We start from the raw sequence: 14,957 nt of genomic DNA, 5'->3' as shown, positions 1-14,957 counted from the left end.
CGGTGGGGGGAGGGCTGGTTTTAGGGGAGATTCTCATAATAGCGTCTTGCTGTCCTCTCTCTTCTGTTGTGCATTACGACTGTGGGCTCAAAATAGAACATCGCTAGAGAGCACGCTGGCACACCCACGTACAGTGAAGCACATTGATCATGGGGAAATGGGGTTTCCAAGTGAAATTTTACTGTACAATGACACATTCAGAAATTTTTTTTTCATTCATCATGTCATTTTTTTTTTACATCACAGCAGAGGCACCATCAGTTCTGAGCACATTCCTTCAAACACACACACTGCTTCTAGTTACATATGCGAGTATTTTTCTGTGATCCACAAAGCAATGATTGAATATAATCCAGTTTATTTATAGCAGCAACTGCAACCAACTCTCATTGCCCAAAGCGCTTACATTTTTTAACTTCATCCTGTGATACGTTTGAGAACATGTCGAGAGCACAAATATAACACTGGAGCATGTCTCATTGCAAAACAGCTGGAAATAAGCACTTAGATTCTATAGAAATATTACTGTGAAAAGGCTGCAGGAGGGTTTTTTTGTGAATGTGTTTGTTTGTCCATGTAATTTGCATATGTTTGTGTGAACACACTACAGTGTGTGTGTGTCTGTGTGTGTCTGTGGGTGTCGGAGCCACAGTGGATAAGAAGGCATGCCAGAGTGAGTGAGCGAGCGAGTGTACAAGTGGAGCAGGATCAGGAAGGGGAGAGTAAGAGAGCAGAGAAGGAGACAGAAAGAAACACAGAGAGAGAGAGGGGTTTTTGAGCAGTGCAGGAGCAAGTCGCTATTTCCCAAGAAAAGGGAGGCGCAATCTTCCATCTTCTCATGGGGGATTTAAACTGCTCCAGATTGGCTTCAGTTTGACAGAGGATTCCCCGGCTTGTGGAGTACGGCTCTCTCCTCTAATGTAACACGGGACTTTGTTGTGAAGCGAGAGAGGCGCACAGGAAGGAGGGAGAGGGACACTTGCTCCTACTTCCTTTGTACCCAACCTGCTTGACAGATGGCACTGGCAGAATGATCTTTGACTCTCACCCAGGGACCAGTCCTCGCTTGACTCACTGAGGTAACGTATGTCAGCTCCTCTCTACAGCGTTTAGAGAAAAAGCTGCATGCTCTTACATGCATTCTGCTGCACTGTTTGCCTTGAATGTGCTTGAGTGAATGTGGGAAACCAATATGACAGCTCAATGTGCATGCAAGTATGCCTGAAATGTTAGCTCACAGGCAGTGCCAAGGACTACAGACACTGTGGCTCAATCACCACCACATCAGCACCTAGTCAGAGTGAAGTTATTTAACACTGTCTAGTTGGTGGAACTGTTTATCAGTTGTGTTTATCAGTGGTGTGTTTTTGCCTTATTTGCTGTATGTGAGGGCAACCTGAGGTTCAGAATGAGGGTGGCCGTGGCAGAAGGGCAGCATCCTGCTGCCAGCACTTTTTCTCCTCAGTCTGCAACCACCTGCACTTTTATTTTTAACCAGCCGCCCTTCGTAGATAAACCTGATGTTGCTGTTCTCGGTGCCTTACAAATTATGGTGGCACAGCAGCAGGTGTTGTGTTGGAAATAAAAGGCAGAGTAATGTGTGAAGGATGCAGTGTCACGTGAATAGTTTGGAGCTTCGAGGGTTTGAGATCTCTGGAGTTCCGATTGTTGAATACAGTGAATATGGTGTCTTCCTTTAAATTGCAAAATATCTGAAATATGACCTGATAATTGTGTTGTAAAACTCTGAAATGACTTTCAACATCAATATTTTAAGAACTGATAAAACAGACACTATTGAGATAACAGATACAACAACTGCATTGATGATAGTTTTAGGAATTAGATTATAAAAGTACAAATTCATACACTGTTACATATACAAGAACAATCATCATTTACTGAAAAATGACCAGGATGACTAAAAAAACATCCTCAAAGTACTTAAAAACTGAGGTGTTTTGCTCTTATTCACATTTTTTTGTTCGTTAATTGAAGTCTCTGTAAGTCTGGATTAACATCAGACTGACTTACTTGTTGGCTGTTTGCCAGCCTTTCTTTTAAAACCAGTAGTCTCAACACAATGTGCTAGCTTCTCCCAGGCAGCCGACACTGTTGGGGACGTATTGTTTAATTTCCTAAGAAAAATAGATGACAGTCTCTGTAATATCTAGTGAAACTCCGAGATTTTTGAATGTGGGGAAGTTTGCATCAGAAACAATAGCTGAGCGACCGAGCTTTGTAATAATTCACTCACATTCACTCTCAGCTGGCCTCGCTAACACACTGTCTTTTTCTCTCTCACACTCTCACACAGTCTGTCTTCTGCCTTCACACGCCTAATATCAGCATGACATTGATGTTCAGAAGAATCCTTCGAGCAGAACACTGTCTAATTGTACCAAATTGGTGAAATAGAATAAAAATCTGCCTGCACCTACCTGGACACTCACAGTAATATCTAGGCTGTCAAATAAAAGTTTAAAGTGAAGATGCAAATTCCAAGTTGGATCTATGAATGTAAACACTCAGAGATAACTAAAGGAGAATTACAAACAAAGCCAAGGTGACACATATTGACTTGATCTTATACAACAGCATCAAAGAGCTAGAACAAAAAATCCAACCTGTCCTGTTTGATATGTGTAATCAGATTGTTTAAAATTAAAATCAGGACAAAATCATTTGCAGCTGTCAACAAAATCACAAAAGCATTTGAAATATCAGGGTACTAAAATCAATGACTATATTTCATGTGCTAAAAATGCAGAATAGCATTAGTATTAAGTTGAATTCTACCAGCAGTCGTAACGTGTACAATATATATGATATATAATAAACAGAGGGAAGTCATGAAATACTGCAGCCGAGGCTGTGCTTCATTATATTGAGGTTGGGGTCATTGATAGACACCAGATAATAATAGAGCCATCTGAGTCATACACCACTGGTACCCTCGGCATGCATGTGTACTCGAAATACTATACTTTCAGCTAATTAAATATTTAGTACACATGGTAACCCAGATGTCAGACCCTTTTCAATCACGTCAGCTGTAAAGCTGCTCGGTGGGTAATGTTGTGTACTGTACATATAGTACAACTCTGCGTTTAAGAAATTTCTACAGAGAAACCCAAACATTTTACCAGTTTATCAGTATTTTGCATATTCTATTCTCCATTATTTTAGCATATTACAGTGTGTAGCAGTGGGGCAGGAAAATCTTTTAATTTTAACATCATTCCTGTTTGTGTTGAGGTGTTTGCAGGTGCATAGTTCAAAGTGTGGTGTTGTATCCCTGTCAGTATAACGTGTTTATTTTTAGCACTCATTGACCCACTCTGAATGAAGATTGATGTCCCTCCCACTGCATTCCCAGGGTCACTCTGGTCTCTGGTGGTCGCATTGAAACTCACACCATTAGCTATAGATTAAAGACACTGAGGCTTCCTGTCTCCCAGACAGTGTCACAGAGCAGGTGATTTGCAGTCTTTGTTGAGCCGTTGCAGACATTGCAGAAGGAAATCAGAGGATTTAAAGTCGCACTTTATAGCTGACCTTTTGCTCTAGATTGAGGATCATTTGTCATACAAACTGGAGCCCCACTGAGCCCATTAGAAAATGACGCATGAATCCATCCATGCTCCTGTGGAGCAGCAATAGTGCTGATTTTATTATTTTTTAATTAATATTACATTTTATTTAAATATCAAAGCTCTTCCCTTCCTCTTAAAATGTGGAGACTAAATAAGACAAGAAAATATGTACACAAGTGCAATGTATTTCCCCTCTAAACCAAAATCAAAGTGAGTAAATTATTAGATGAACATTTGCGTAAATCATTGGTGAAGTCTTAACCCAAAGCTTACGAGGAAAATCGAGTTCATTGTGTGTGTTGCACTTCATCACAGCTCTGCTATTATACAGCAGTCTGCCACCAGCTTTGCCTCTGTGAGCATCTCTTGCATTCTGCTGTATTTCATCTCACAGAGGTTATTTGATCTTGAACCGAGATTGCCACATTTTTTATTCTGGTCACTAAATTACTGTTATCTCTTTTTGACCTTCTCTGCTCACCGTCTTGCTATGAGCAGCTGCATAGTATTATCTTGTGCACCATCTGGACAGCATGCATTTTCTCCCTTTTGTGTGACATTTTCCTGAACAAATGTTTGCCTAAAGTTTAAATGCAATGTTCCTGTCGGATCAGCCTCTGCGGTTTACATACTATAGGTGCTTAGCTCCAAAGCCTTTTCCCTCACAACAAGTCCCATAGTATACAGTTAATAAAATCCAACACTCAAGTGGTCTGTGTTGAAACTGTATCCCCATGTAAGCCCCGTGCTAATAAACACTCTTTATTAGCATTCCCTGACTAATCACCTGCTCACTCCCCAATAAAAATCAAACACTCAGAGGGTTAGCATAGTTGGCATGTTTTACTGGTATTATCATAAGCCAGACTGACTTTAGTCATAGGAAGACACATAGGGTTTTATATAGTCCACTATTTAATTAGTACCAGCTCTTTCAGCAACACAAATTACCTATTAAATTCCTTGAATCCTGATTTATTTCACCCTTGCTTTACCCGTTTCAGGTTTCATGAATCATTTCATACAGTTTCGTTTTCATACACCTAATTGATCATAATTTACATGAATAATTCCATTCATATGGATACCTTTTGACTATTCTGTGGGTAAAACTTGGTGTAAAAGCTGCTTTAATGCATCACAGACACATCTGAGCATCATGTATATGTAAGAACTGTTCCGACTGTATCGACATTAAAAGACACAAAGCTCAAAGTTGTCTTTATTGTCTGAGTTGAGGCATCTGAAACAGGCTTCTGTGTCTTGTTTTTCTGTATTCTCTGTATCGTTTTGTAGACAGCACTTTTTCGTTTGGCTGTGTAATGACGTTGAATGAGTTCAGTGGAAAGCAGCCAGAATTGTTGTGGGTGAAGATAGATTGTTCCTTACTACCAGCGAAAGAGAAAATTATATTTCACATTTCAGAGCAACTGCGATTGAAGAATTGGAACAGCAGATTTTTATACATCACACGAAAACAAAAATGTATGAAATGCCAAGTAATTGTTTTTCCTTCATTTATCTTCCAACATCCTGTTTATTTAGTTTTGTTACCACCATTGTGGGATATTATGCAATATAATAGTTGAGTGCTTTCTTCTTAGTGTTTTTCTTTTACTGGAGCAGAAATTATAACATTGAATAATTATTTAGCTAATGCAAGGAAATCATTTACTTTACCTCAGGGAAATTAACAAGCAACTAGCAAGCAAAACTAACTTCCCACATATCACATCAGAGAGAAGATGAGACAAAAACAAAAACCAGGGGGTGGGCACAGCACATCCTATAATTAGCAACTGTCATCACGGTGGTTGTATGGGAGAGGAATACGTTTATATTTTTTGCATACTGCAAGCAGCAGTTGTTTCCAAGAGCTGTGATGGAGCCCATTTAACAACTGTAATTTGAAAGTATTCTGTGCATTCAGATTACACGTGGCAGAATGGCATTTCACAAATAACTGTCTCTCCCCCTTTCGTGTAATTGTGTGTGTTGGACGTTTACCATAATTCAAAATTAAACCCTTTTTCTACTTTGCTGTAAACCTTTGGACACTTGTTGTGTCATGGCAATATTTAACCAACACAATAAACCTGAGGCGGTAACCACAGCATGTCAGGGGTAATGGAGCAGATATCTGGCATTCAAATTTAGATGCCCAGGCAGATTTAGAGGATATCTTCTTTACAGCCCCTAAAGTTAAATCATTATAATTACTGGCAGGCTTGGTGTTACACAACATCTGTGTGATGTGCCAAATTTCAATGCCAGAAGAATAAGAATGGTGATGCGGAGGTGGAGGACGAGAAGGCGAAAGATGAGGTCCAGGGACACAATAAAAGGGCTGCAGATATTGTCCAACTACAGACGGTGTTTCAAGGATTCTTTGTATAGACATTGCTGCTCCTCAGAGAACTGTGACTTCAGTGGCACCCTGATGTTTACTTCTGTGACCACCTTGAGATTAACATTTCTGGTCTTGAGTGAAATAACGGTTTTCATACATATATTTAAGTCCTAAAAGTGCCCTTTAGTTTAATAAGCTGCCAACAAGGGAAAATGACATTAGTGTGCAAAAAGGAAACTGAGTGAAAGCAAAGAGAACTTAAACTAAAAAAAAATCAATTCAGAAGATCAAAATCAGTTAAAACTGATCTAAGAGTAGAAAGGTGGTTTTCACTCTTGATGCACTTGTGCTGTGTGTTTCCTCAACAATCACGTTTTTGTCTTCCGTGAAGCGAATAGCCTCATGTCTTCTCTGTGGTGCATTTTGACAGCTCTCCAAGGTGGATGTTTGACACTTTTATACTGTTTTTTGATGGCTATTGCTATTTAAAGCTATTGCTGTTATTGGGGGCTCACTGAAATATTATGTTGTCTTTGATCACTTGCGCTTACAAAGTGATGATTAGAATATAATGAGAAACAAGGAGAAGTCGCCGAGTAATCTTGAATCAGGTGCTGTTTATGGACCTCGCTGTCTGCTTTGCAGCTTTCACCTCAAAACAATCAGAAATACCTACTGAGCTTTGTTTATTTTCTGTCAGCTTACCCATCTCCTCTTTTCTGCTTTTGTTTGGCTAGATGTTACTGGAAAAATCTATTAATCTCTTCTTGGTCTTTGGCAATCTTTGATGACCCTTAGTGCTGGTTTCTGTGTTTGGTATTTCCTCCTGGTTCTCTAATATTTACTTCAGGGTTGAGCTCACCAAACTTGCCAGAAAAACTAAGCTTATGTTCAGTCTTTTTCTTTTTTTTTTTTTTTTTTTTTTTAAATTCTGTTGAACTTGTTTGGGTGTTTGGTGGTAAAATGAGGTAAAAATGAGCTGCTAAACGATCAATTTTCTATACCATGTAGTCACTCACTGATAACCACATCATGAATATGGGCAAAACTAAACAGGAAGAGGCCAACTAGAGACTATAGTAATAATCCTCCTTGATGTACATTTTGAACTTGGCATTAATAAAGTGTTCAAAAAAGCGAGCCCGGCTGAGTCATCAGACTTAAGGAAGTAATTAGAGAGGTACAAAAAAAGTTGATTGTGAAAGACTCTGGGATGTGGCAGACAGCAGTGTCAGATGCAGGTGAGAGGATGTGTGTGTTGGATGTTTGAGAGCTCAGAAGAACACACAAGGAACATGTTCTGTATGCAGCACACAGACAGAGTCAGGTGGAACATATAGGAGATTACACTCAGCGCATCCCTGCTCCCCACTTATCTGCAGAACAGTTAAGATTACAAGAAGAGACTATGATAGCTAAAGTACACCCAGGGCTGTCACATATATCATAAGAGTATCAAATAGTTAGTCACATAATGGCATGAAGCTGTTAATCAGAATGATCCAACTTTGGTATATTTGGTTGCTGAAAAACACCTAATAAATGTGTTTAAAATGTCTTCACATGTCATCTACAACAGATCCTAAGTCACAAGTCTCCATTCATTTCACATTGTTTAATCCAGTAGTTCCTCAGAATACCTCCTGTAGTTTCTGGCTCCTTTAAACATGTTGCATTTCTAAGTCCTGCAGAGCTCTATTAGCTGAATCAAACAGGACGTCGTGAGATGCAAGGACTGAGAATTACATAACTATATACAGCAAACTTCCATTTCTTCAGTTTTACAGTTAGTTTAATGCAAGTTAACAGAATTACTGAAGATGCATTGTGTTTGCAGGTGTCTATTTTTGTACATTCACTTCGGTGTCATATGTAATTGCAGTTCTCCCAGCTTATACCAGGCATGTTGATAATGCTGGCATCACGAGTGCCATTTTCATGATAATAGTGCATTCTATGGTTTCCTAAGTCTGCGGTTGTGCACAATTACTAGAAAGCTGAAAACCAAGCAGTATCACTCCTGAGACTTATGTAGATCTGCATTCTTACAAGCAATAATAAAATGAAAAAACCTGCATACTGTAAATTCGAAGCATACCTGCAGGTTTCATTCCAGGCTGCTTACAAAGCAGTTGATGTCAATGTGTAAGCGACACCGGATGGTAACTGTTCAATAAAGCAAAAGCAAACTCAACACAATCCATGTCTTTCAGTATTAAACAGCATGTAATGTATCTTCCATGGCCTGTGTCTTAATTAAATGATAGTATTTCACAAGAAAGCTATAAAAATAGTAGAAAATATAGCATGTTGCTGTTGGCACTAATTTTGGTTTGCTACGGTTCAGATATGTTCGTATGTGAGATCAAAGCGAAGCAATCTTTTCTCATTTTGTTTCTGTCTCAAGGGGCATTTGGTTTGATGACTGGTGCATATGGACAAATGAAGTTCATGCAGCAGGCTGGAAGTTTCTAGCAGAAGGCTTTTGTGGGAAAGCTGTCAGACTAATTGAGCTGATAGATTTCTCAATTTTCCTCTTACTGGGAAGCAAGGCAAATTATATATTTTTTCCTTTTGATTTAGGGAGGCACCCTCTCTTTGAAATTTGCAGTTGTGGCCTCTTTAAAAACTGATACTCCACTCAATCATATTTGTCACAGAGACTGAAACTGAACCAACTGTAGCCTTTCATTCTAACTCCCATTTAGTCATTTATTATTTTCTGTCAGCATGACAGGTCAGAAGAATGACACACAACCTGGAATCAGAGTAGGTTTGATAATATTTTCATATTTTGGAGAGCAATATATATTTTTATGCAATACAGGGGGAGCATTGAGTGCTCTGCCATCGTGTTGGGGACTAAGCTGCAGGAGTGAATTCTTTGGAGACAGTGCTGTTAAGTTTTGCACAATTTGTATGTCTTCATGAAGGAGCACACAATAAGACTTTGACAGATTTGTATTGAAAACATGGACTTTTTTTGCAACTTCAAAAACACAAAATGAAATTATACAGGTTAATTAGCGTGTGTTGTATTTACAGCAGTTTATAGCAGTTTATATTAGACCTGTGATTCTCATTCAGTTGTTAAAATCTAATGTCATTCCTTGTTTTAGGACAGTAGACTGACCACAGGGCCACGATGTCAGATTTATGTAGACGGAGACCTTGTTAAATCGGACTTCTCCGAGGTCAAGTTGAAAAATGTCTTCGCATTGTCAATTAATTTATCATCTGGACGTTGCACTGACGCCAGGTCTCTTCTCCATCTATCGAACTGTCATCGATCGTTGCACTCTGTGATTTGGAACTCTTTTGTGATAATAAATGGTGATCTTATAGCAGTATACACTTGCTCAAGAAATATAAGGTTAGGATCATTTTTTGGAAGATTTCTACAAAAAGTACCTTTATAGTCCGAATGGAAAAGATTATACAGGATATTTTAAATGCTATGTGGACAATCAAACAGTAGCCACAAAATCACCTGTTATCCCTGATACAAGGTGACATTTCAAACCGTTTTTAAGATCCTCATTATTCCTCTTACATCTCTGGTTGGTCTGTTCTGATATATTCTAACAGCATTTGCGGTAGGCTGCCATTATCATTGTCATGATCAACACTGTTGCAATTACATACTCAAAAGATTACAGTAGGTCCCAGTGGACACAGCAAGTAATTATGACAAAGCTAACTTCATATAATGATTGGGTTCTGGCTTGTAGATAATACACAGTGAGTGTATATGTGTGACATAAAGTGAGATCTGCTGAAGTGTTTTTATGAGAAAAAAAAATGCATGATTTCAGTTTTTTGGAGCGGGGGTATGACATTTGTTGCCTTATATTAAAATATGTTGTTATACTGAATCCCAAGATACTAGACCTGTACAGTGCAAATGTAATGCAAAGACTTTATTTCCTTTGTGTTGTTGTCTCATAAATCAAAATCTCATTATAACCTATATACTGTATGCGTTAAGTGTAGTTTAAGAGGTTTTTCATTTATCACATTAGGGTTGCATTGAGCGTATTGATTCAAGGCAAGCTGGCTGAGATCCATTACTGTCAAAAGTTAAAGCCTTCCATTTACTACCACTGATGCTGTGTTTCTTGGTGACACTGAATATATTCAGCATGTGATTCAGCTGCAGCTGGAAAGGGGCCTATTTTTTTCAACACTAATTACCTGCTTGTAGCTGTTACCAGATGGCTATTCACTCCTGATGGTGGCTGCTTAATCACATGTCACCGATTTTCCTTCACACTGAAACATCAAGGTAGATGGCACAAGATTGCTTATAAATAACAGCCTCTTGATGGATGTCAAAGCTCAGATTAACTCCTAGTTTAAGTAGTTTAAGTAAATTAGTTTGGTTATACTGTCTGCCTCTCTAATGTACATCATAAACTGAAATGATTTGACCTAAAGACAACATGTGCATTATGACTTAATACAAAGGCCTTCATTAGTTTAGCTTGTAATGTGCTTCTATTGTGTGTTTTTCTGTAAATTACTTCACAATACACAGTTTACATTACTTAACATAAGTCATTGTTTTCATACTTCGGCATTTATTTTTAAAAAAATAGTTTAGACGCTTATGCCTGAACGATCATTTACGCTATTTTTTGTATAGTTTTGTGATAAGCCTCATTCTTTATCAACAAGTTAAATTTGCAGATCCAGCTAAATGAACCACAAATGATCATCAAAGGTATAATGTATTATCAGTCAAAAAATAAACTTTTAATAAACTGATACATTTTCCATAACTTAAATACTTTTTGTAGCACTAATCTTACGATATGTCAACTTTTTCACATATGTTTAAGATTATAGTTCATTAGATGTAATATCTTGTAAATCATAATTGACTTTTTTTGATGTTTTTACATATTTTCAAAATACTGAAAAAATATAATAAAAAGGAGAAAATTTGTAAACTGTAGCTTTATAGTAAAGAAACCGTGTTATGCAGTTTACAGTGTTTAATGTAAAATCAGACTCATTTCTGACCAGCGAGTCTCAAAGTTTATGCCATCCATTGTTTCAAGAAAAAAAGTTCTAAAAGCCAGACATAATTTTCTCTAGTCCTCAACAATTACACAGTTTCTTTTATTGATGACACAAACAGTCCCCATCTCAGACTGCCAGGTCAGAGCCTTTCCTGTGATTCTATCCATCCGTAATAGTTTAGGTTGATGGATTTCTCAGAGTGACTGTGTTCAGATCTGTGGTGAAACTGAAACTACAGACTATTGATTTACTCTTTCTGCCTGCTCTTCAATCAAATCCACATCTTCAATATCTTCCCTGCCAAAGATAATGGTCTTGATCACAGTTGTGTACCAAGAAGAAACCGAGTCATTTTTAACCAGAATCTACATATAAGTTCAAAGCATTTTCAGGAACTGTAAGAGCACAAAATGTACATAGAAACTGCCACGGTGACATTTTGAGCAGTTTCACATATGAGTGTGAGAATTTCGCTTCCAGAGCATTGTGACAATAACAGCTCAGCTGCACATTCAGTTACAAAACTTTCAACATATTCAATCCCTGAAAGGGATTGGAGTCTTGTTGCCAAAAGCTTTTTCAACAGAGACTGAAGAGATGAACTTCTCAAAAAGCCAAACAGTAAGCGATTGTCTGTCAGCTCCACTCAACAATACGCAGCCACACTCCCTGAGGTGCTTCACTCTACTGCTAGAACCCAACACGCTGAGATGCATGCTGTATGGATATAAAGCGCCTTCATGCTAACGTCCCGTTTCACAGACCTGTCACTGAGCTGTGGTGGTCTGCAGTCAAGCCTCATCTGGGAATTACACTCAGTGACATACCAGCATGAGGACACATTGACTTTGTCACTGAACAGAAAAAAAAGCAGTACAGTGTCATTTATTTTTGTTATCCAGTGAGTCACAGCTTGTTCATCTATAACTGTGGCAGGCCATAACATCCCAGTGTCATTTTGCTATAATCTTGTGGATTTATGTTCTGCATTGTGCTGTGTTAGAGAATGAAGGTGTGGATACAGATGAGGATCAGTCTTTCTGGCAATACATAGCTCATTCCCTTAATCCAGTTTTGTTGATTGTGACACCAACAGAACAGGGTGGTATAAATTCAGACCTTGCTTTGTTTGGATGCTCAATTTAGTTTGGTATGGAGCCTCATTAGTGAAGCAATTTGCATTAGTACTAGTATACATGCAGTCTCACATCATGAAAACATGTTGATGATGTGCTGATTTAAAAAAAAAAAATGTTTAAAAAACAAACACCAGGAGTGAATTCCACAAGTTTCATTCAGCATGTAAGTACGTTAAATGTCTTATATTGAATTCATTACAACACCTATATATTTGCAAACATTTCAAACGTTATATAAAAGTTACCATCTCACACATTTGGCATTATTTGTTTACTTCTGATAATATTTTCCTTACTTAAAAACACACTCCATTAATCTTAATATTGTTCTGTTAAAACAAGAAATCTAGTCCTTTTTTCACCAGTTCCTTCTTTTTTTTTCTCCCTCTGGTGAAAATCAAGTTTTATTTTTCAATCTTGTTAACAAATCCATATGGTGGTTATTTTCTTAGGTTTTTTTGTATGTTTGATGTTTTTTGCTAGAGGTAACATCATGACTTGGATAAGGAGTCAGCACCATGGCTGAGTTCAAACTGCAGTGTACCAATGAAAGTCTCAAAACCACAAATTCAGACTTCTGGGGAACCAATTCTGTTGACTTACAGGCTGGGACTTTCTGTATTATTCTTCTTCAGAGTGAGTTTCCAGGTCGAACATGTATGGCTGAATTGCTCCAATTTTACAACTTGCCAATGTGTAAAGTAGCTTTACAGTGTTTGGGCTGAGCTGTAGGTGAGCTGGTGTGCTTGGGCTGCAGCAGAAGGCAGAAGAGGGGTGGGCAGAGTTGCACATTCTGAAGGAAGCAATAGTGTAGAGTTAAATGGAAGTAATTTTAAGAAAGGAAGAGATTATTTTCATGGGGAAAAACTTCTAAATTTGTGATTTTGATACACAGAGATGAGTTTTTATGGGGATAATCAAGGAGAGAAACTTAAAACCATAAAGCTAAATTTTCTTGCCATGATCTGTGTACACCTGAAATTTTAATTATGTTTAGGACTATATTAAAGTCCCTCTCTGATTGTTGATGTTACACTTACAATTCATCTCTGTTTGTCAAAGCTACATATTTAGAAGTTTTTTCCCCACAAAAACAATACCTTTCTGCAATAAAGTGGCTTAGATGTGGATCAGGCTGGCTCGCCTATGACTCTAGTCAGACACTGTAAAACTAGCATGCATTATACAATGGCAAGGTAATATTAGAGTAATTCATACATGTTCAAATCGAAACCTGGTTATAAAGAAAAATACAGATACAGAAAGTCTTAACTTGCAAACTGACAGGATGGGTTCTTCAATTTCGTTACATGTGAAAGTCTTAATCCATGGTTTTGAGACGTGTCATTGGTACACTGCAGTTTCAAGGGTGGAACACCTCAGCCATGGTCTTGACTGCTTATTTCGCTCACAGCTTGTCTTCCAGGATATATAAACATCATATGGATATGTTAAGAAGCTTAGAAAAAAAAAGGAAAAAACTTGACTCTCGCCGGAGGGAGTTTTGAATAATTTATGTCCATGCAACCAAGTGCCGAGGTGACGTCAGTATGTTATCTTATGTAACAAATCAACTCTTGTGCTCGAGTTGTCAGTGTTATGTCGTACAATGCTGCACAAATACACCACCTAATTCACTTGTTAACCAAGAAAATGCCACCCAGACTGAACAATAATGCAACAGTTAGTCTGAAAAAAAGCCAAATTACATTTTGTGGCTTCTAACTCCAGATAAATGTTTGCATTATTCTGAAATGTTTAACTTGAAACCTCGAATTTAGCACCTGTGCTGGGCAACCTCTTTCACAGCAAGCTAGAACGCTTGACCAGTGATGCAATCCTAATGTCTCTCAAACACATATTTCAGTTTATTTTATTCTGAAGTGTTCCTGCAATTGAATTTGCAGCAGCAGTTTTTTTTTCTTTTAGTTTCTGGAATTGGAGATTGGATTTAAAGTGTCCTAATAACAAAATGCTCCAACTTAGTCATGGACAAGACAGCAACGTCAGTGCTGCTTTTGTATCAGATTTTACTACTTTCCAGTCACTCGAAGGTACTGCGCAACAGTTTGGTTGCTTTCACCCCTTCAGCATATTCTGGATGTAGCTTGATATAATTTTATAGCATTTTTTTATTAGACAATCAAAAAGACCAAATAAAAAACAGACAGAGGTGACAAAATCTACATTTCAATAGTACTTTCCTAAAATTTGCTCACATGTAGAAAAAAACATCATCAGTTTATAGTCATTTCTTTTTCTAAGAGCAACCAAGAAAAATATGAGACAATTTGGAAACGATGATTCACACATCAGGTATAAACTTCCTTTCAGCCCGTGCATATCAAAAGACTGAGAGAGATGCTTTTAAAGTTTGCCAGAAAAAGAGAGTTTGCAAGTTTATATTGAAATGCTGCAGATGAAAAAGCATTAACATCATGAGCCTTTAACCCACGCTCAGATGTAGCTGCTTATGAGTTCCTGACTGCAATATCTAATTAGTCTTAATCACTTTATGAAATTTGATTGTCATCCATTTGCATGTGTAGTTTGTTTGTGCCTCTGTGTGTTTATGTACTTAGGGGAAAAGCAAAGTATAGTTTGACAGTTTGGAAGGTGACATCAACTGAATTTAATGTGTAAAATTCAATATGTTAAAATATCCCTGAAGGATGGTGTGTTAGAAATGACGACTGCCGATGTTGTTTGTTGCACTTCTATCCATTTAAACTCTTTTGCAAATATATAGTCATACCAGTGAACAAACTTTAATAATCAGAAGTCAGCGCTGTTAAATTTAACCGTGAATGAGCATTCGTCATCCTGTTGTTGCCATGGAAACCGAGC

At 37.8% G+C, this 14,957-nt stretch overlaps 1 protein-coding gene across 13 annotated transcripts in view; it reads left to right on the top strand.

The window, feature by feature from the left end:
* The first annotated feature begins 755 nt into the window (after positions 1-755).
* Positions 756-14,957, top strand: part of gramd1bb (GRAM domain containing 1Bb) — a 118,790-nt gene continuing 104,588 nt past the window's right edge. For 5 of the 13 annotated variants that reach the window (XR_008602241.1, XM_055012094.1, XM_055012091.1 and 2 more), the window contains exon 1: positions 756-1,079. The gene's annotated coding sequence lies outside the window, so the exon portion shown is untranslated. The remainder of the gene's footprint in view (positions 1,080-14,957) is intronic. The other 8 variants (XM_055012098.1, XM_055012095.1, XM_055012096.1 and 5 more) reach the window with 3 other exon arrangements.

Source organism: Amphiprion ocellaris, chromosome 7 (genome assembly GCF_022539595.1).
Source record: "Amphiprion ocellaris isolate individual 3 ecotype Okinawa chromosome 7, ASM2253959v1, whole genome shotgun sequence".
NCBI classification, from domain to species: Eukaryota; Metazoa; Chordata; class Actinopteri; family Pomacentridae; genus Amphiprion; species Amphiprion ocellaris.
The sequence above is the reverse complement of the archived record's forward strand: the minus strand, read 5'-3'. Positions and strand labels throughout refer to the sequence as shown.